Below are 21,170 nucleotides of genomic sequence, written 5' to 3' on the forward strand. Positions count from 1 at the left end.
TCTATAACAAAAAATCTACAGCTAGCATTATACTTAAAGTTGAAAGTCTGCTTTCCTTCTAAGATTGGGAAAAATTAAAAGATATCCACTCATCACTTCTATGCAACATAGTACTGCAAAGTTCTAGCCACTTCAAGTTCTAGGCAAGAAAAAGAAATAAAAAGCGTACAGATTAGAAATGAAATAAAACTATCTCTATTTGCAGGTGACATGATTGTCCACCCAAAAAACTCCAAGAAATCTACAACAAAATTCCTAGAATCAATGAGTTCAGTAAGGTTGCAGGAAACAAGATCAATTGACAGATGTCCATTGTATTTTCTCTACCCTGACAGTGAACAAGTGAAAACCAAAATAAAAAATGTAATACCATTTACACTTGCTCCAAAGAAAATTTCTTAGGTATAAATGTACCAAATATGTATAGGCTTTGTATGGTGAAAATTATAAAATGCCTAGAATAGCTAAAGTAATTTTGAAAAAGAATAAAGTGGAATCACTTTCTAATGTTAAGTCTTACTATATAGGTGGTGTAATCAAAAGCATGTGGTACTGGCAGAGGGAAAGACACATAGATCAATGGAATAGAATAGAAAACCTGCAAGTAAATTTACACAAATATACCCAATTAATTATTTACAAAGAAGCAAAGGCAATTTAGTGGACAAAAGTAGCCTTTTCAATAAAAGATGCTGAAGCAATTAGACATCTATCCACAAATAAATGACCCTTGACCTAAATCTCACACATAATATTAAAAACTCAAAATGGACCATAGAGTTAAAGGTAAAAACATAAAACTATAAAACTTCTAGAAAAGACCATACAGGAAAATCTTCAGGATCTAGGACTTAACAGAGTTCTTAGACTTGACACCAAAAGCACAATCCATAAGAGGAAAAATGAATAAATGGGATTTCATCAAAATTAAAACTGTGAAAATTGTTCTGTGAAGGATCTAGTTAAAAGGATAAAAAGACAAATTATAGACTAGCAGAAAATATTTGCAAATCACATATTCAACAAAGGCCTTATACTTAGAATATATAGATTTCTCAAAACTTAACATTTAAAAACCCAATTAGAAAATAAACAAAAGACATAAGATACTTCACTGAAGAAGATGTATAGCTCGAAAATAAGTATATGAAAAGTTCTCAATATCACTAGCCATTAGAAATTACAAATTAAAACCACAGTGCGCTATCACTACACCACTATAAGAATGGCTAAAATAAAAAATAGTGATAATACCAGGTGCTGTCAAGGATGAGGAGAAACAGGCTCACTCATACATTGCTTATGAGAATGTAGAAGGGCACACACAGCCACTCTGCAAATAGTTTGGCAGTTTCTTTCAAAACTGAGAACGTACTTACCATATGACCAAGAGTACTCTTAGGCATTTATCCCAGAGAAATGAAGACATTTTCACACAAGAACTTACACTTAAATGTTCATAGCAGCTTTATTCATAATAGCCTCAAGCTGGAAACTACCCAAATATCCTTCAGTGGGTGAAGGGTTAAACAAACTGGTATATTCATACTATGAAATACTATTTAACAATTAAAACAAACAAACAAACTTGATACACACAACAACTTGGATGAACCGCAAAGAAATTAGGCTGAGTGAAAAAAAAATCTCAAAAGGATTCCTACCACATGATTCCATTTATTTAACATTCATGAAATAAGTTAAAGATGAACAGACCAGTTATTGCCAGAAATTAGGAATGGGAGAGAAGATAGGTGTAGCTGTACCAGGGTATTATTAAGGAGTCCTGTGATAGTACAGTCTAGTATCTTGATTGTGGTGGTCGGTATGCAAAGCTACCTGTAACAAAATTGAATAGACCTATATACACACACAAATGGCATGTATGTATAACTGGTGAAATCTAAAAAAGCTTTATGGATTGTACCAATGCCATTTGTTGATTTTGATATTGTACTATAGTTGTTTCAGATGTTAACTTTGGGGGAGGATGGGTGAAGGATGCTCAGGACTTCCCTACACATTTCTTTGCAACCTCCTGTGTTTCAAAATAAAAGTTTTTAAAATTGGATTCTAGGATTGCATTGGTCATAAGCAAGGAGTGCATTGATAACCTCTTTGCCAGGGGTGAATGGGACATAGTAATCTGTCATGTGCAGTGTCATCACAATTATTCAAATTATTATCACGAATGGCATCAAGGGTGAATGAGCACGGTAGAGGACAAAGCACTGGGTGACCAAGCATCTGAAGCACTTAAGTCACTATAACAACCATAGTTATTATAAAGACTCTAAAGTCACCTTTTTTAAACATCCTCATTTGAGCATATTTTGGGAAAAAATAAAAGTTATGAGCATACAATTAAAACAGGCACTAAGAACCAGAAGCCTTCTACTTCATAGGCAGCTATGAAGGAGTCCCACATCTTCTGGAGTTACGGGGCAGATAAGAGTGAGGAGTCCCTGATATGACACATTCCCCTAAAGAACCTGCCAGCCACTTGATAGCAGGATAATCATACTCAACCCTCCCCATAATGAAGGGTACAGTGCTTTGTCCTCACAGCGATATACGCATGTTCTGGGTATGGATTTGCCTTCCCTGAACTCAGGGCTTTTGATGACACCACGATTTGTGACTTATGTATGGACTTATCCATCACCATAGAAGACCGCCCAAGCTCATTTTGACATGGAGATACATTTTCTAGTAAATGAGCTTATGCCCACAGACTTCACAAGTTTTACTATGTGTTCCATTACCCAGCAACAGTTGGCTTGATAGGGGGAATGACCTGCTAAAGACTAGTTATGGCACAAGTTGGAAACATCTTGGAAAGTGTAGGTGTTGTCCTACAGTTGCTTCGTGTGTCTTCAACAGAGGCCAGTATATGGTACCATCTCCTCGATGGCTAGAAACACATGAGTTTGGGACCCAAGAAGTAGAGGTGGGAGTGCCCCCTCTCATTATTACACCTATTTACCCGCTTGAAGGACGTCAGTTTCCATCTCTGTGACCTTGGCCTCAGTCTTTCTGGAAGTGCCTTACAGAAACATGCATACACCAGGAAATAAGAACACAAGTCTAATGAATGGGGAGTTGAGGCTGCTCTCTCACTTTTTGGGGTTCCTCATGCCGCTAGGAACCAATAGGAAAGGGAAAGGATCACTGCCTGATGAGGATGATTGGTCTTGTTTACCAGGGGGAAACTGAGTTGCTGCTACACAGTGGGGGCAAGAAAAACTATTTTTAGAACCCAGGAGATTCATAGGAGTGCTCTTTATGACTCTCTTAACCAGTGGTCCTGGTCAGTGCAAACCTGTGGCAATCCAACGAAGACAAGACCGGTTCTAGAACGTTGCTGTGGTAGCGCTCGGGCGCTGTGTTAGGACCAAAGGGAAGGAAGAGAAGCGCTTCAAGAGGCGAGAACGCGAGCGGGAGTGGGGTTGCAGCCAGGGATGAGGTGGTCCCCCCACCTCCTGCCTCAGTGGGTCATGCCCAGGGCGGCAGCAGTGGCGGTTGTTGGGGATGGGAAGAGTGACTGGGCAGTGCCGGCGCTGGGGACGGTGCCATGTCCAGTTACACCGCAGCGATCACATCAAACAGCCGCCACAGAAGCACTATGGCCTTACTTGTCATATCAGTTCAGGAGCCCCCAAGGAGACTGACTGCATAATCACACAGAAACTAAGTGACACTCTGAAACCCTTTGGGGTTTTTGATGAGGAAGGGGAATTGCAGCTCAGGATTTTAATTTTGGGAAAATCAAATAACTTGGTAAAAAAGTGGATATGAGAAATGACTGAAAGTGAGAATCTTCCATAATCTGTAATTGAAAATGTTGGAGGGAAAAAAAAAATTTTTTTTTTTTTTCTTGTCCGGCAATGGATCGCAACCCTCAGTGTCGCGCCCGCACCGGACCGGGACCGGCAACGGGATCGCAACCCTTGGTGTTGCTCCCACACCTCGCTCAGCCAGTGAGCGGGAACCTGTCTGTATGTGGGATCCGAACCCTCGGCGGGAGCGCCACCGCGCTCCCAAGCAGCGCACTGTAGCAGTGCGCCACCGGGCCGGCCCCCAATTTTTTTTTTTTTAAAGATGACCAGTAAGGTTATCTTAACCTTTGACTTGCTGTTGTCCAGCACCACGCTCCCCAAGTGAGCCATCTACATAGGGATTCAAACCCTTGGCCTTGGTGTTATCAGCACCACACTCTCCCAAGTGAGCCACAGGCCGGCCCCCAAGGAGGAAAACTTTACATTTGGGATCTTACAGATAAGGAGTACATACAAAAGGTGCAGATATTGACCTCTTGTGTGTTGCACCAAGACCGGCTGGTGACTTTTTCAGCTCATTCTATGATAAATTGAAATTACAGGAAGAAGTAAAAGATTTAAGAGCTGTTGAAGAGGCATTTGTACCAGTTATCAAACACTGTTTTGATGAGATAGAGATTGGTATTTTGTTTGCCAGATTAGCACTGCAGACTATTCCAGAAGATCTTGACTTACGAGATGACAGTCTGCTTAAAAATTTAGACATAAGATGCATGAGAAGGCTTCCTTTTTTTTTTTTTTTTTGTCTTTTTTTTACTGACCGCAACCCTCAGTGTCGCGCCCGCACCGCACTCAGCCAGTGAGCGGGAACCGGTCTCCACATGGGATCCGAACCCTCGGCAGGAGCGCCGCCGCGCTCCCAAGCGGCGCACTCTCCAGTGCGCCACTGGGCCGCCCAAGATGCATGAGAAGTCTTAACAGTTATAGGGTAACCGATGAAATTTTACTTCTAGTAACAAACATTGACAACTTCAGGTTAATTCTGAGAGCTATCAAGCTGTGGGCCAAACACCACAACATCTATTTGAATGTATGAGGTTTCCTTGGTGGTGATTCTTGGGCTATGCTAGTAGCAAGAGTGTGCCAACTTTATCCAAATGCAATAGCGTCAACTCTTGTACCTAAATTTTTCTTGGTATTTTTAAAATGGTATGTGTTTAGATTATATTAAAATAAAATTGATTGTAGACCTGAAATATAGTCTTATTTCTATGACATTTCTGCACCTGATTTCAGATTCAAATTTCAGTTCATGATATACACATTTAGATAGCCTTGGGGAGATAACATATATAAAATGGCAAACTTAAACCCCATTCTTTTACTCTATCTTCTCTGGGATAGTAAGGCAGATTCTATTAATATTTTGTTGCATAAACTTACCTTCCAAGTGAACTCTGAATTTTAGCTGTAATGTCTTCTAAAATCCAATTTATTGATAGGTTGGGATGTCCTTTATTTTTGGATAAAACTTACACATTACCACCTCTTTCAGAAACTTTTTGAGTTCTTGTAAGTCTATAGGCCATTAGATTATGTGATTATTTTTTGCTTTCATTTTACCATTTGTCTTTGTAAATGTAAATTTTATAAAAAGCTTTTTAAGAATAAATTAAAGTGCTTGGGGGAAAAAAAGCAATTGATAATCCCTTTTAAATTAGACATTAACCCAGGAGAAATTTTGTTTTTAAAGTTCTCTCATTTCAAGATGTCCACATTTGTCAACCATGATTTCTTTTTTTTTTTTTTTTCCTTTTTGTCTTTTTTCGTGTCTTGCAACGGATCGCAACCCTCAGTGTCGCACCCGTACCGGACTGGGACTGGCAATGGGATCGCAACCCTTGGCGTTGTGGCCGCACCTCGCTCAGCCAGTGAGCGGGAACCGGTCTGTACGTGGGATCCGAACCCTCGGTGGGAGGGCCACCACGCTCCCAAGCGGCGCACTGTAGCAGTGCGCCACTGGGCCGGCCCAACCATGATTTCTTTTAAGAAAAGTCGTATCTTCTTAGATTTATAAATCTTCTTAGATTTATCTTCCATCCCTATTCCTGCCAACTCCTGCCCACCACGCCCCTGCAAAAATAATTGTTCTTCTTTAGTAATTTTATAAAAATTAGAGTTATTGGAGACCATTTGAAATTCAGAACTGTGGCACACTTTTCAATACACATTCTGCTGTTTGGGATTTGATACCACTTAATCATATATAACCAGTGTGATAGGATTAACTAAACAATGTCAGAATTTCTCTAATTACTGCACACACATAAGCAAATAATACTTTTAAGAAACTAACCTTGACATATTAAGGATAGCAAATGTTTCCTGTTTTTAAAAAATCTCTTCCATAAAGGACTGAATTAGCTAATTTATAGAACACATCTTAAAAACGTGTTTACACCATGAAGTTTTACTACAGTTACTCATGTTAACAACTTTTTTTTTTTTTTTTTTGTCTTTTTTCATGACCGGCAACGGATTGCAACCCTCAGTGTCGCACCCGTACCGGACCAGGACCGGCTATGGGATCGCAACCCTCGGTGTTGCCCCCGCACCTCGCTCAGCCAGTGAGCGGGAACCGGTCTGTATGTGGGATCCGAACCCTCGGTGGGAGCGCTGCCGCGCTTCTCAAGCGGCGCACTGTAGCAGTTCGCCACCGGGCCGGCCCCATGTTAACAACTTTTAAGTCATGAGGTAGAGAAGGATTTTTCTAATTTTATAATTATTCATACCTCTTTGACTATAATCAGAAGTAACTTTTTAATTCTCAGTTGTCTTTGGATGGAACGAATATAAAGACAGGATTTTTTCTTTTCAAAGGGGGATTTATCCTGTTCAAGGTTGAGGTGAACACATCAGATGTCTTGGGATGGTGCTTCTTCAGTGCTTTATCAGTTCTTTGGGAGCTATAGATGTTTGACTTCAGTCCAAGAAAGCTACCAAAATGGGTTCATTTCATAGTTAGAGGAAAAGTATTTCAAGTAGTCTAATGTCGACAAAAAGGAACAAAAGGTTATGTATGCCAAGAGGGCAAAATGAATGAAGAAGGATCACATTCACAAATGCTGTATATTTAACAAAACATGTTTAGATGGTATTATCCAATAGTCTTATCAAGTGCTATAATCTTTTTAAACAGGGAATGGCCAAATCCAGTACTATTGTAACAGTGTGAAGAATGAGATCTTAATTTGCCTGTATGGGAACCAAGGGTTAGAATATTGTTAGTCCATTTCTGTGTTGCTGTAACAGAATACCTGAAACTGGGTAATTTACAAAGAAAAAAGGTTTATTTGTCTTATGATTCTGGGACAGTTGCATCTGGCATGGGCCTCAGGCTGCTTCTGCTCATGGCAGAAAGTGGCAGGCAGCCGGCAGGTTCAAGCAGATCACATGGTGAGAGGAAGCAAGAGAGAGAGAGAGAAGGGGTGCCAGGGTCTTTTAAACAACCAGCTCTCATGGGAACTAAGAGGGAGAACTCACTCACTACCTCCAACCCCTAGGGAGAGCATTAATCCATTCATAAGGGATCTGTATCCATGACTCAAACAGCTCCCAATACTGCCACATTGGGAATCAGATTTCCACATAAGTTTGGGGGGGATAACATGTCCAAACTCTATCATATATTATTTGTTCTACAAATTCGCACTGTGAGATAACAAGTAAAAATGATCTGCATAAACTCCAGGGAGACTTTCCAATTTTTTTCATATGAGTGGACATATCTGTATTACACTTTCTTTTAGATAACTTCATCTATATTTGTCCTTTGATGTGAAAAGTAATTATGTACCCTGTAAATCATATTTAATTGTACATAATTTTCAATACAAATTTCACTAACATTTTAATTTATTCTGTGTAGAATTATCTTGTAAGTCAAAGTTGTGTGGGCATTTGTGCTTTAAAAAATAAAAGGATACTAAAAATTTGTTTTTTTAATTGATCTAAATATTTTGTTGAAATTGAGTTGTTGTAGGAAAGCTGTTGCTTAATGTTTACGTGGGCAGGGGACTTCTAAGTAATGTCACTTTAATTTACCATGATGTAATTGTAAACATTGGGTTAGATAGTTCAGAGATGACAAACATAGTTGGGCTAAAGAAGAGCTTTCATTCTGTTTCTCGAGACGTTATGACATTTACTGCTTACTCATTTTTAATGTTAATAAACATGCACTTTATCAATAAAAAATTTAGGTTTAAATAATACTTTCTAGTTTTATAATATTCAGCTTTTCTAAATTAATTTGCCATCTTGTTCCAATATCAAAAACTTAAGCTCTGCTGAATTACATCAAGCTATGTATTTTCAAGTTTTCTAAACCTCAAGGCATTTGATTTTGGAGGATGTGAGGTTACAATTTCTTTTGTGGAAATATGCTATTTATCACAGTATAGAAATAAGATTAACAGGTAGTAAATCATCCCATTTTCTCTAAAAATGATATCAAGGTGGATAATGTAATTTCACCAGGTGTTAATAAGCATAAACTCTTTATAACAAGGGTATTTTAAAAGCTAAATTCCATCTTGTTTAAAATTAGTTTTACACAGACATAAAGTGTAATTGTGTGTGCATCCCCATTTTTGTTGTTCGATAAAGAAAAACTAAACATCCAGATAAATAAATAAATAAAGATAAGACCACCAAGGACTCAAATCTGCCTAGCTTTCATCCAGGCAGAGGGTAAAAGAAACATGAAACAGGTAGTGGAAAAACTAAACTGAGATTACCAACATAGGCCTTGTTACCAGCTACAGAGGAGGAGATTACAGCAGCCATGCTGTATGCCTTTTTAAAATCTCTTTTCCCCCTATATGTCTTATATGCTGAGTGGTACAAACTAAGGATGCTCTGGTAAGTTCTTAATCCTAAAACCACTAAGAGAAGGGTTGAATATGGGTTGACTTCAGAGTCTATGCTATAGGAATGGGGACTTGAAAGGGATAACCTTGGAGGGGAAGGTATTCTCAAACGTCAGGGATGTCAGTAGGATCTGATTTCTGAATCAAACATCCAGGTAATGATTGGACAAGAGAGCAGCTGTGAAGTAGTGACTCTGGGTATGAAAGACTAGCCTGCATTGTCGTGTTGTCTCAGTAGAACCTGTGGCTCAGTCCTGTTTTTCTTGAGCTAAATAGTGAAGAATCTCAAGAGTTCTTCCTTAGCTGGCTCTATAAAAAGAAATCTCTTGGGAAGGGTGGGGATTTACCAGGGTCAGGGAGTTAAGTGGGTTCCCTGAATTTTGGGGAGCCTGTTTAATAGAACATGTTGTGGAAAGACAGAGCCCCACAGAAGTGACAGGGTTTGGGCCTTGAAAACCCTTCATGGCTCTGGCCAGCATTCATCCCAAAGATGATTTTCCTCAGGCTTCTCTGCTGCATTTGCTTCTCCAGCCAATTCCTTCTTGGTCAGGATAAGGTTCCATGTAGCAGATCCCTTCTCCCAATTCATCTTCTTTTTTTTTTTTTTTTTTTTCCTTTTTGTCTTTTTTCGTGACCGGCAACGGGATCGCAACCCTCAGTGCTGCGCCCACACCTCACTCAGCCAGCGAGCGGCCGGTCTGTATGTGGGATCCAAATCCTCGGCGGGAGCGCCGCCGCGCTCCCAAGCGGTGCACTGTAGCAGTGCGCCACTGGGCCGGCCCCCAATTCATCTTCTGAGAGATGGAATTGTCCCTGGTATAAGTTGAGATATTACCAGATGCATATCTCTGAGCTAGTGTAACTTCCCCAAATGTTCAAAGAGCGGAAGTCTCTCTCACCACCTCAGCTTGCCCCTGTGCTAGAATCATCTCCATTAGTCATATTCTTCAGTTTCTCCTCTCCTTTCATTCTCACCTAGTGCCTTTTTTGCTTGGATCTTGGCGAGGATGTCCATGCAGGAGTATGTCTTCTTGATCTGTAGTTCTTTTTCTCCCTCCTTCTGGGATTTATGCTTCTTTAAACAAGGAGTATCTTTTACCACATTGAGTTTCTGTAAATACCTCTACTGTTAAAACCTCAAATGCTTCCAAGATTTTTATAGATATCAGAGACCATAAACATTATTTCTGGCTTTATTTAAAGTTTTAATCCCATGAAATACTAGTCATACATTTCAACAACAGCAATAATAATAATACCTAATATTTATCAGATGCGCAGGATGAACCATAATATATGTGAAGCACTTATCCTATGAGGCAGATATTCCTATAGTTCCCATTTTACAGATGAGAAAACCGAGGCTCAAGAAGATATGATAACTTGCTCAAGGCCATGCAGCTAGTGGTAAAGAGAGCTAAGATTGGAATTCAGGTAGTCTGACTCCAGAGTCATCCTTTTACACAGCTGTTGTTAAGGGACGCTGAGGAAATTGCAGGTTCCCCTGGCTAAATCCGGGTTCTTGGTGTCTCCAACAAAGAATTGGACGAGACATGCCAGAGGCAAAAAGCAAAGAACAGTTTTATTTAGCAAAGTGAGAATACATTCCAGAGAGGATGCAGCAGGCTTAAGCAAGAGAGTGGCTCCAGAACCCTGACAGGTGCAATCCCAGAGATTTGTTTTCTTCGCTGGATTCCCGTCGTTTGGTCACTGGTTGAGCCCTAAGTGTAGTCTCTGTTGATTGGCGCTCTAGCTGGTGGGAGCTCATTGGTCCAACCGAACGGTGCCCGACGTGGGGACGGAGCTCCCTGTCTGGAATTGTCTTTATCTCCTGTGGCCACTTTTGCACATATGCATGCCTAGGTCCTGTTTTCTCCCTTGCAAGTAACCAGGTTTCCTCCTTAAGGTCTTGTCTCTGTCTAACTTCCTGCTTCATTGTCATTGATCTTTTCTTGTCCTACTGGTTTTACAGTTTTTAGCTGAATATCATCTCCCTCACCTTTTCCCTCCTCCTCCTGAGTCCCCTTAGGTTTCCACTTAAGGCCAATCTCCAGACAAACATTCTTCTCAGTCTTTGTGAAATGTACTCCATCAGAATTCAAGAGTACATTCATCTGGCATTTTTGATTACGACCTAAAAAGCGAAAGTCTGTTCTTTGATACCACCTAGGTCAGTGGTTCCTAGGCTTTTGTCTGCGTAAGAATAAGTGAGGAGTTTTTAAAAGCCAGATTCCTGGACCATTCCCAGATATTTCGATTCAATAGTTCTGGGAGTGGAGGGGGACCCAGGTGTCTCCATTTTTTACAAGAATCTTCTGATGCAGGAGACCTTCAGATTGACCATACTTGAAGAAACACTGATAAGTCAAATATTCACATCTCTCGGTGTCTTTTCTTTTCCAAAGTCCTGGCCTTCAGCCAAGGGGGAAACAAAGAAAGCACCACCAGTTTGTTGCCCTTTTAACTCCTAGAGATGTTCCTTAGACATTTTCTGGCCTTTTCTCCCCAAGAATCAAAAGTCCTTTGGTATATGAGCTTCAGAAAGCTCTCTGGCCCCTCCACTTTCACTGAGACACACAGCAGGGGCACTGGCACCTGCTCCTCTTGCCTGCATCAGCTCTGTCTGTACCCTCATTCTGCACTGTAGCAGGGAACCAGCCATCACCAGCATCCCCTGCCAGCGCTGGTAGCAGGTTTCCTCACATTTGCTGAGACTGGTGCAGCCTGGGATGTTGTGACTTATTCCAGAAGATGAGATAACCCCACCTTGGAAAAAAGTTTGATTCCTGTTCTGTTCCTCATTCTATCACCTTGGTTTCAGTCTCCCTCTCTTTCCTCAGAAGCCTTGTGTGTGTGTGTTGCTCAGGGTTTTCCAGAGAAACAGAATCAATCAATAGGATATACAGTCATGTGTCACTTAGTTACAGAAGATGTTCTGAGAAATGCACCGTTATGCAATTTCATCATTGTGCAAAAGTGTATTGTGAAATGTAAGAGCAATAAGTTTTCCTATTATCTACACTGGCCACTAGTTGCATGAGTGGGGACTAATTATGTTACTAAGTCCCTCTGTGCCTCACTTTCCTCATCTGTCGAATGGGGACTGGAATAATTCTACCCCCACAAAGTAAGTTATAAAAATTAAATTACTGGGGCTGGCTGGTTAGTTCAGTTGATTGTAGAGCGTGCCACACACACACACAAAATTAAATTACAGGTAAGGATTGTGCCTGGCACTCAGCAAGCACTCAGTGAGTGTAGCTAACTATTATTAACTATAATTTTGCTATGGGGATGGGTGAGAATCATTTAAAAATGCAAGTATTTTTTTTTTCCTTTTTGTCTTTTTTTACTTACCGGTAACGGGATCGCAACCCTCGGTGTTGTGCCCGTACCGGGGACCGGCAACGGCATCGCAACCCTCAGTGTTGTGCCCACACCGCGCTCAGCCAGTGAGCGGGAACTGGTCTCCACATGGGATCCGAACCCTCGGCGGGAGCGCCACCACGCTCCCAAGCGGCGCACTCTCCAGTGCGCCACCAGGCTGGCCCAAAAAATGCAAGTATTTTATTTTCTTAATTTTTTATGTTTTAAGTATTTTAACATTTATTTGTACATATTTGTGGGGTACCATGTGTTGTTTCAATCCATGCATATACTACACATTGATTCACTTAGAATAAATAGCATAGTTTTGTACCTCCATTCCCTGACCCCCTTCCCGATCTCTGGTAACCACCATTCCACTTTCTATTTCTATGAGAAACTCTGTATTTAGATTCCACACGAGTGAGATCATGCAGTATTTGTCTTTCTGTGCCTGGCTTACTTCACTTAACATGATGGTCTTCAGTTCTATTCACATTGCTGCAAATGACAGGATTTAATTTTTTTATAGCTGAATACGATTTGATCGTGTATATATACCACAGTTATTTTTACCCATTCATCCATTGATGGGCACTTAGGTTGGTTCCATCTCTTGGCTGTTGTGAATAGTGTTGCAATAAACGTAGGAGTGTAGGTGTCTCTTCAATATATTGATTTCATTTGCTTTGGGTACATACCCAATAGTGGGATTGCTGGGTCATAGGGTAGTGCAATTTTTAGTTCTCTGAGGAACCTTCATAATGTTTTTCACAATGGCTGTACCAATGTAACTCCATCAACAGTACAGGAGGGTTTCCTTTTCTCCAAATTCTCACCAGCTTTTGTTATTTTCCATCTTTTGGGGTAATAACAATTCTAACTGAAGTAAGATGGTATTTCATTGTGGTTTTAATTTAAAAATGCAAATATTTTGAAGTCATCAACAACCTTTTCACTTGGGGTCAGACCTAAAGAGCCAAAGGCTTGGCTTTCTATCTTGAAGGTCTGAGCTACCTCTGGTAGGGTCATTCCATGGTTAAGCTAGGCACTTCTCCTCAACATATTTTGTAGATTTGTTTACATTGTGCTACAATGTTATGATGGCTAACGTCACTAGGTGATTTTTCAGCTACATTATAATCTAATGGGACCACTGTCATATGTGCAGTCTGTCATTGACAGAAACATTGTTATGTGTACATAACTGTGTGTGTGTGTATATATATATATATTCTATGGCAGCTGAGAGTTTGAGATGATGGCTCTGTCATGATGGAAGAGTTTGTTGGCTCTCAAAATATGGCAGCAGCTTGGAGCTGGAAATAAAGGTGTGCTGTCAGAGACAATGCCCCACCCCTAGACTCTGCATATAGTAATAGTTGTAAATTACCCTCTATTCTGTGCCTCCTTTGGGTTGAGCCCGAACAATAAAAAAGTAACTATATGAACAAGTTAGATCATGCTATTTTGTATGCCAAGAAGTCCTACAACATACCATCCTCAAGCTGGAGAACGAGGAAAGCCAGTGGTGTAATTTCAGTCTGAATCCAAAGGCCTGGGAGGGGTGCAATGGCTGCTGAGGCCTGAGAACCAGGAGCTCAGCTCTGATGCTTGAGGGCAGAAGGAGATGAGTGTCCCAGCTAAAGAAGAGAGAGTGAATTGGTCCTTCCTCTGCCTTTTCATTCTACTGGAGCTGTCAACAGATTGGACGATGCTCGCGCACACTGGGGAGGGTGATCTTTATTCAGTCTACTTATCCAAATGCTAATTTTTTCCAGAAATATTCTCACAGAGACACTGAGAAATAATTTACCAGCTATCTGGGCATCCTTTAGCCCAGTCAAATGGACACATAAAGCCATCACAGTGTGTGTGTGTGTGTGTGTGTGTGTGTTTAGGCTTTCCTTCATCCTGTCTAGAGGCTCCTCATCCTCTGGAATAAACTCAGAAGGAGGACTGTGCACACAGACTGACCTGTGTGCATTATTCCCAGAGCTGTGCTCCTGCAGCTCAGCAGGTAGACCACTCTCCATTCCCTGCACAGGATGAGTGAGGGCTTTTAGGGGAACTTTAGTGCTGAGACCCCTACTGCCTCCATTCTGAGCACACTCCTTTCCATGGTATCAGCAGCCATGCCTGAACAGATAATAATAAATAATTTCTATTTATTGACTGTTTACTAAGTGTTTATTATGGTAGATTCTTGGGAAAGTCCCTTTCATGGGAAATTGAAAACCTCTGACACTACCCTAAATTTCTCTTCTCAGAGGAAGTGGTTGAAGTGAACAGTGTGTGACCAGGGTCTGTGGTTCTTAGCAAGATTCGTAAGGATCTGTGTGTCCTTTTCAGAAGACAGAGAACATAGACATCGTGCTGTGTTTTCATGTTTTCTCTTAAAAATCTGTTACTTTTTTTTTCTACTTTTTATTGGAAATAGAAATAGTATCAAACTAGTCCCTTAGTTCCTTAGGCTGGAAAGCTGACAACACCCTCCCTCTGTCCCCACTTTCTGCACTGAAACAGTAAGCAGTAAAAGTGATCTGAACACCAGCCCATTTCAGCAGTGGTCTGGTTGCTCTAACCAATTTTCAGAACCATGGTGGTTTAAAAAAACAAATTTATTCTCTCACAATTCTGGAGGCCAGCAATGCAAGATCAAGGTGTCATCAGGGCCACGTTCCCTCTGGAGGCTTTAGGAGAGGATCGGTTCCTCGCCTCTTCGAGCTTCTGGTGGCTGCATTCCTTTACTGTGGCTGAATCACTCCAGTCTCTACCTCCATTGCCATGTTGCTTTCTTTGTGTGCACCTGTCTCATCTCCCTCTGCCTCTTTCTTATGAGGATACATGTGCATTTAGGGCCCACTGGGATAATATAGAATAAACTCCTCTCAAGACCCTTAATTTAATCACATAGTTTGCCATACAAAGTTATATTCACAGCTTCCGGGGATAAGGAAGTGAGCATACGTTTACTGGGGCATTTTTTCCTGCCTACCACACTTGACTATGGGAAGCAGGCACCCTTCGCTGTCAGCCCCCAAAGACCAAGCAAGCTAAGCTCACCTCATGCCCCTGGACAACCCAATGATTAAAGAATCTCACCTTCAGCAGAGGGCAGGAACAGAGTGGACATATCTGCATTTGATAGGAAACAAAGGATAAATAAAGTCTTTTTGACCATCCTTGTCTCAATGTGCTATAATTTCTTAACTGCTATGATAAAATGAGTAAAAATTCCATCTAGGCCAGAGAAGAGAGGCACCCCTAATTTTGGAAAAGTAAAAAATATATTGTGCTATACATACATTTTATTCTCATAATCCTCACCACAAAGTATGATTATATCTATCTTACAGATGAGGAAACTAAGGCTCAGAGAAATTAAATCAATGGTCATATGGTAACATGGTTACCATCTATCCTCATTCCCTTTCCCTGATATACCCTAACCTAACAGCTTCCTCTGCCCAGAACACAGAGCATGTGGTTCCAGAAGACCTGAGTTTACAGAAGCAAACATTAATTGACGTAATTTTTCCTTAAATTGCCCAAGTTGGGAAGGGCTCTACTTGTTTATTTCTATTCCCAGAGGAAAAACCAAACTGTAACTTCAGACAGAGTCGTTACAATTGAACAAACTCCACTAGTAAATATAGATAAGTCTAAGAAAATTTAGGAAAATACATGTAAATCCTTATACTGTATAACCTTGGGATGAGGCAGGAGAACCATAAGGGAAAGGACTGATAAATTAAACTATATAAAAGTTTATAATTTCAGCCAGGCTGTCTGCGAGTAGAATTCATCTTTGGGGCCTGTATAATATCACAGACCCCAATCCACAAAAATTCTCCTGACATTAACACACACACATACACACACACGCACACGCGCACATACACAACCCTAGTTCTCACCTTGTCCTTTGAGGAGTTTTGTGGGCTACATCAAAACTCCAGCTCCTCATATTTTCCACTCTCTCTCCCCTCTCTTCTCTCCTTGTCTGATTCCAACAGTAATTCCAAAGGAGAGGAGAAGGTAGTCAGAAATATGGGATACTAGTGGTGCTTAACCTTGGTTATCAAAGTCAAGGTTATTTTGTAGCAAGAAACAGAACTGGTCGGGCCGGCCCGTGGCTCACTCGGTAGAGTGCGGTGCTGATAACACCAAGGCCGCGGGTTCGGATCCTATATTATATAGGGATGGCCGGTTCGCTCACTGGGTGAGCGTGGTGCTGACAACACCAAGCCAAGGGTTGAGATCCCCTTACCGGTCATCTTTAAAAAAAAAAAAAAAGAAACAGAACTGGTCGGGCCGGCCCGTGGCTCACTCGGTAGAGTGCGGTGCTGATAACTATATAGGGATGGCCGGTTCGCTCACTGGGTGAGCGTGGTGCTGACAACACCAAGCCAAGGGTTGAGATCCCCTTACCGGTCATCTTTAAAAAAAAAAAAAAAAAAAAAAAAAAAAAGAAACAGAACTGGTCCTCTCCAGCCTTAGCTCGCCCATCCTGCCCCACTTAATCTACACTCCACTCCTCCCAGGGCCTTGACCCCGAGCACTCCCTTCCTTCTCTCTGGAACACTGTGTTCCTCTGCCCCCATCTCAGTCTTGCCCAGCGAACTCCTAACTGGCCTTCAGATCTCATCTCAAATAGCTCTCACCGTCCTGGGAACTAGATGAAGGAAAAATGTGGAGGCATGCACTATAATGACATTTGGTGTGGCGGTCAGGATTCCTGGCTGCTAGCAACAGCAGCCAAGCCTGGGCATCTGAAGCAAGAGAGGATGTCAGGAGAGCTTTGGGGGCTCACAGCAGAGGAAAGCTGGAGGTCTCAGCTTGGGAAATGAACAAGACTCAGATAGCAGGAGCCACAGCTATGATCTTCCATCCTACATCAGGAAAAAGCTGGTCATTTGCTGTCACTGCAGCTGCCACATCTGACATCCTGAAGCTCCTCAGGACTTCAAGTCCTGAAAGACAGCGTCCACCTGGCTGAGCCTGGGCCACACTGTGCAGTGATAGGGAGAGGTAGGCTCTGTAGCTTCCAAATTCTCTGAAGCTCTGAAGCTCCCAAATTCTTGAGATAAGCTTGGGTGGTCTCAGAGAAAGTGATTCTTTTAAATAGAGAAGATAACGAAGCATGTCCTACACTTTTTAAACTTTATTGAGGAATAAAGTTTGGGTGCACACATGCTGACTATGGCATTATTTCTGCACAGACTGGGCTGTGCCAAAAGAGTCTGAAGACAGCCTGCTGTATGAATAAGGATAACAGAGAAATGCAAGGAGGATGCTTAACCTACACAGAAAGCCAGTTCTTTTCAAACCACTTTAGTCACACCATATTTGCAAGCAGCTAGGTTCTCCTTAAATCCAAATTTAGCTCTGTCACAGAGCAGGTTCATGTTACTTTATGCATCTGAATAGAGTAAGACTGTATTTTAAAAATAGGCCATAATTTGGGCTTTCCCTACATCAACAGAGTTTCTTGCCCTTCTCTCCAATGCAAATAAATTTCACTTTCTACTTGGTAACTTTCTCTAAAACTTGAATCTGTTAAATGCCTGCCACATACAAGGCACCTATAAATGTTGGTAAATGAATAAATGCATGAAACAATTAAACAGTTAGGGGCTGGCCATTTAGCTCAGTTGGTTACAGTGTAGAGTTATAACACCAACGTCAAGGGTTTGGTTCCCCTTACAGGCCAGCCACCCCCACTCTCCCAACATCAATCAGTCAATTACTTCATCCAAGCCAAAGTTAGTTTCTCCAGCAGTACGTAGTAGCCAAGTTTTGTAATTAAGAACTTGATGGCTTCATGTGCTCTGCAGAATTTCTGCCCTTTTTCTTCCTAGCTTTGCCTGATTTCACTACATCCTTATTTTCACAACCTTGGTCCAAGTCGCCATTATCTTTATATCTTCTAACTCTTCCTCCACTCTGGCCCCTTGCACTTCATTCTCCAAAGCAACCAGAGGGAGCTTTTGAAAAGTGAATCAGATGCTGCTACTCTTCTGGACCTAACAGTCCTTAGGCAGCTTCCCTAGGCCTTGAGTGGTCCTCTCCAGCCTTGGCTCCCCCACCCTGCCCCACTTAATCTACACTCCACTCCTCCCAGGGCCTTGACCCAGAGCACTCCCTTCCTTCTCTCAGGACACTGTCTTCCTCTGCCCCCACCTCAGTCTTACCCAGCGAACTCCTAATTGGCCTTCAGATCTCATCTCAAATAGCTCTCACTGTCCCCGGGACTAGACGAAGGCTCCCATACTTCTTCATTTCTGTCCTTTATTGCACTTACAGATTTGTAATGGTGTATGATTGACTTGATTATTCGATAAATGTCAGTTTCCCCTACTGAAGTGGGAGCTATTTGAGATCAGAGGCTGTATTAGTCTGCTCAGGCTGCTATAACACAATACCATAGACTAGGTGGCTTAAACAACAGAGTTTTATTTCTCACAGTTCTGGAGGCTGGAAGTCCAAGATTAAGGTCCACAGGTTTGGTTTCTTCTGAGGCCTCTCTCCCTGGCTTGTAGATGGCTGCCTTCTCTCTGTGTACTCACATGGCCTTTTCTGTGTGTGCATGCATCCCTGGTTTATCTTTGTGTCCAAATTCCTCTTTCTATAAGGACACTAATCTGATTGGATCAGGGGCCATTCTAATTGCCTCATTTTAACTTAATCACATCTTTAAAAACCCTGTCTCCAAATACAGTCACATTCCAAGGTACTGGGGATTAAATCTTCAACATGCATATTTTGGGGCACACAATTTAACCTATAACAGAGACCATGTCACTCCTGCTCACCATTGTGTCCCCATCGTCCAGGACTGTGCCTGGCTTGTCGTAGGACTCGATACATACTTGTTAAATCAATGATTGAATTTCAAACTCCCTTTCCTCTCCTCCCCACCCCCCACCACATATTATGCTAGAGGCAAAGAAAAGGAGACAGGACTTATAGTCCTGCAGGAGGACTGTAGGTGATCACAGGAAATCTTTGCTACCCTAATCTTGAAATTACAGACCTTTGGGGGAGTGTTGTTCCCTCCTAGTACCTCGCTGTAAGACAAAATCAGCCTCCTGTCAGCAGCCGGCGCTTCCTGCCCTGGGCGTGCCTGCTGCCCCCATGGGCTGCTCCAGGAGAAGTTTTGCTGACAGCTGTGCACCCATCCAACTGGCCCTTTTTAGAAGGTGAGTCACGGGCTGCTGGGAGTGTGGATCCACACAGCTCCCGAAAGCAGTTTAGCTATAGGAACCAGAACCCGAAAAAGGTTACGTCTTGCAACCTTATAGGAATTCAATCTGAGGAACTAGCAGAAGGGAGCTCAAGATGGGTTTATATCCCAGTTTTTATTTAAAAAAAAAAAACTGTTTCTGACTATTGTAATAGAGAGAATAAGAGAAGACCTTAAATATGTAACAGTGGAAGAAAGCTTTGTGAATTTAGTACATTCATATAATAGGCAATTACAAGGCTATTGAAAAGATTGTTTATGAAGACTTTTGAATGATGCCAGAAAATACTAGATGAAAAAGTGAGACAAGGCTGCAGATACACTTCGATCTCAGATATAGGAATATAACAAATACTATAATCTGCATGCATATGTACATTCAGAGGGAAAAGCCCGTACTGGTAAATATCCAAATGTTAATACTGTTCTGTTTTGTTTTCAAAACCAGAGAATTCTTTCTTTATGCTTTGCGTGTTAAAATTAGCATATGTTACTTTTACAGCAGAAAAGAGGGGGCAAAGTTTTTCAGGCAGCTTGCGCTGTCCATCAATGAAATTCCTCAGCTCCGGGTTTCTTTCTCCTAAGGAAAGCGCCTGTGCAGCCCCTGCTCCCCAGCCAGTCCCCAGGATGCCCGGGGCGGTCGGACTGGCTTCTGGAGAGACAGAGCTGGAGGCCCCGCGGAGGGAGGAGGTGACCGGCGGGGCGAAGCGCTCGGCCGGAGGTGGAAGGGCAGGGGAGGGGCCCAGCCTTTCTCCCGTCCGGGAGCGAGATCTGGGCTAAGCTGGGTGTCTTAAGCCCAAGTCCAGCCCCCGGCCATCACGGCCGCCGCCCAGTGCGCTGTGCCTCGGCCAGGTGCAAAATGCCGTGTCATTGGGAGAGTCCGCGACCGCAGCATTAAATTACAACGCAGCGGGGCCCGGGTAAGGCGGCGGGAGTGGAAGATGAGCAGGAGCCCCTGTTCTTGCAACAACCGCTGACCAGCTGGGTGAGCTCAGCCGGGGCGGGGACCGAGCCTGGCCCACTGGAGCCGCCTGGAGTGGCCTGTTCCCCTTTCAAAGCAGCAGCTCGGATACGCGAGCCAGAGATCCGAACCTGACTCGCTCCGCCATCCCGCTCCAGCGAGCGGACCCACTCACTGCGCCTCGGCCTCCCGCGACCTTCCCCAGCCCTCTTCGCGCTCTGGGCGCACCGGGCCCCACGCGCCCCAGGCATGTTGAGGGTCTTCATTCTCTACGCCGAGAACGTCCAAACCCCGGACACCGATATCAGCGATGCCTACTGCTCTGCGGTGTTTGCAGGTAGGAGGGGCTCGCGATCTCCGCCGGGGGTCGGGGTGGGGTCGGGGAGGGGGCGCCGAGCATCTCTACTCTGATGAGCACCCAGACATGAAAGACAAGACTCTCCTGCTCGGCCAGACTCAAGGTGAGTGTTGCAAAGACACACACCTGGGGGAGGGACTGCTCAGAGGGAAACTGAGGCTTCGAGAGAGGGTCGCTGAGCGGAGCTTTTTCGGGGCCTGGAAGCTGAGACCGGTTGGCACTGAGGTAGGCCAGGAAGGCGGGAACAGCATCTCTCCTCTCGCTCCTTCTGGATCTCTCAAAAGAGGTCTTTCTGCGTTGTGCTGCAGGTCTCCCTTCCTCTCCCCGGAAGGCCTGATTCCAGGCCTATTTATAACCCAACTCTCTTCCCTCGGGGCCTGGGCCTGGATGCAGCCTTTGCTCATTCTTAGAGGCTGGGCTGGAAGGCTGGGGGCGAACAAACCGCCCACCCCTCAGGGATCCTACCCTTGCATTGGGCACAAGTTGTGGGAAATTTAGCAGCTGGGCATAGCTGTCACCAGCACCA

At 42.9% G+C, this 21,170-nt stretch overlaps 1 pseudogene; it reads left to right on the plus strand.

The window, feature by feature from the left end:
• The first annotated feature begins 3,497 nt into the window (after window positions 1-3,497).
• Window positions 3,498-20,105, plus strand: LOC103595695 (annotated as a pseudogene).
• The last annotated feature ends 1,065 nt before the right edge of the window (window positions 20,106-21,170 follow it).

Source organism: Galeopterus variegatus, unplaced genomic scaffold (genome assembly GCF_000696425.1).
Source record: "Galeopterus variegatus unplaced genomic scaffold, G_variegatus-3.0.2 Scaffold1820, whole genome shotgun sequence".
Taxonomy (NCBI): domain Eukaryota; kingdom Metazoa; phylum Chordata; class Mammalia; order Dermoptera; family Cynocephalidae; genus Galeopterus; species Galeopterus variegatus.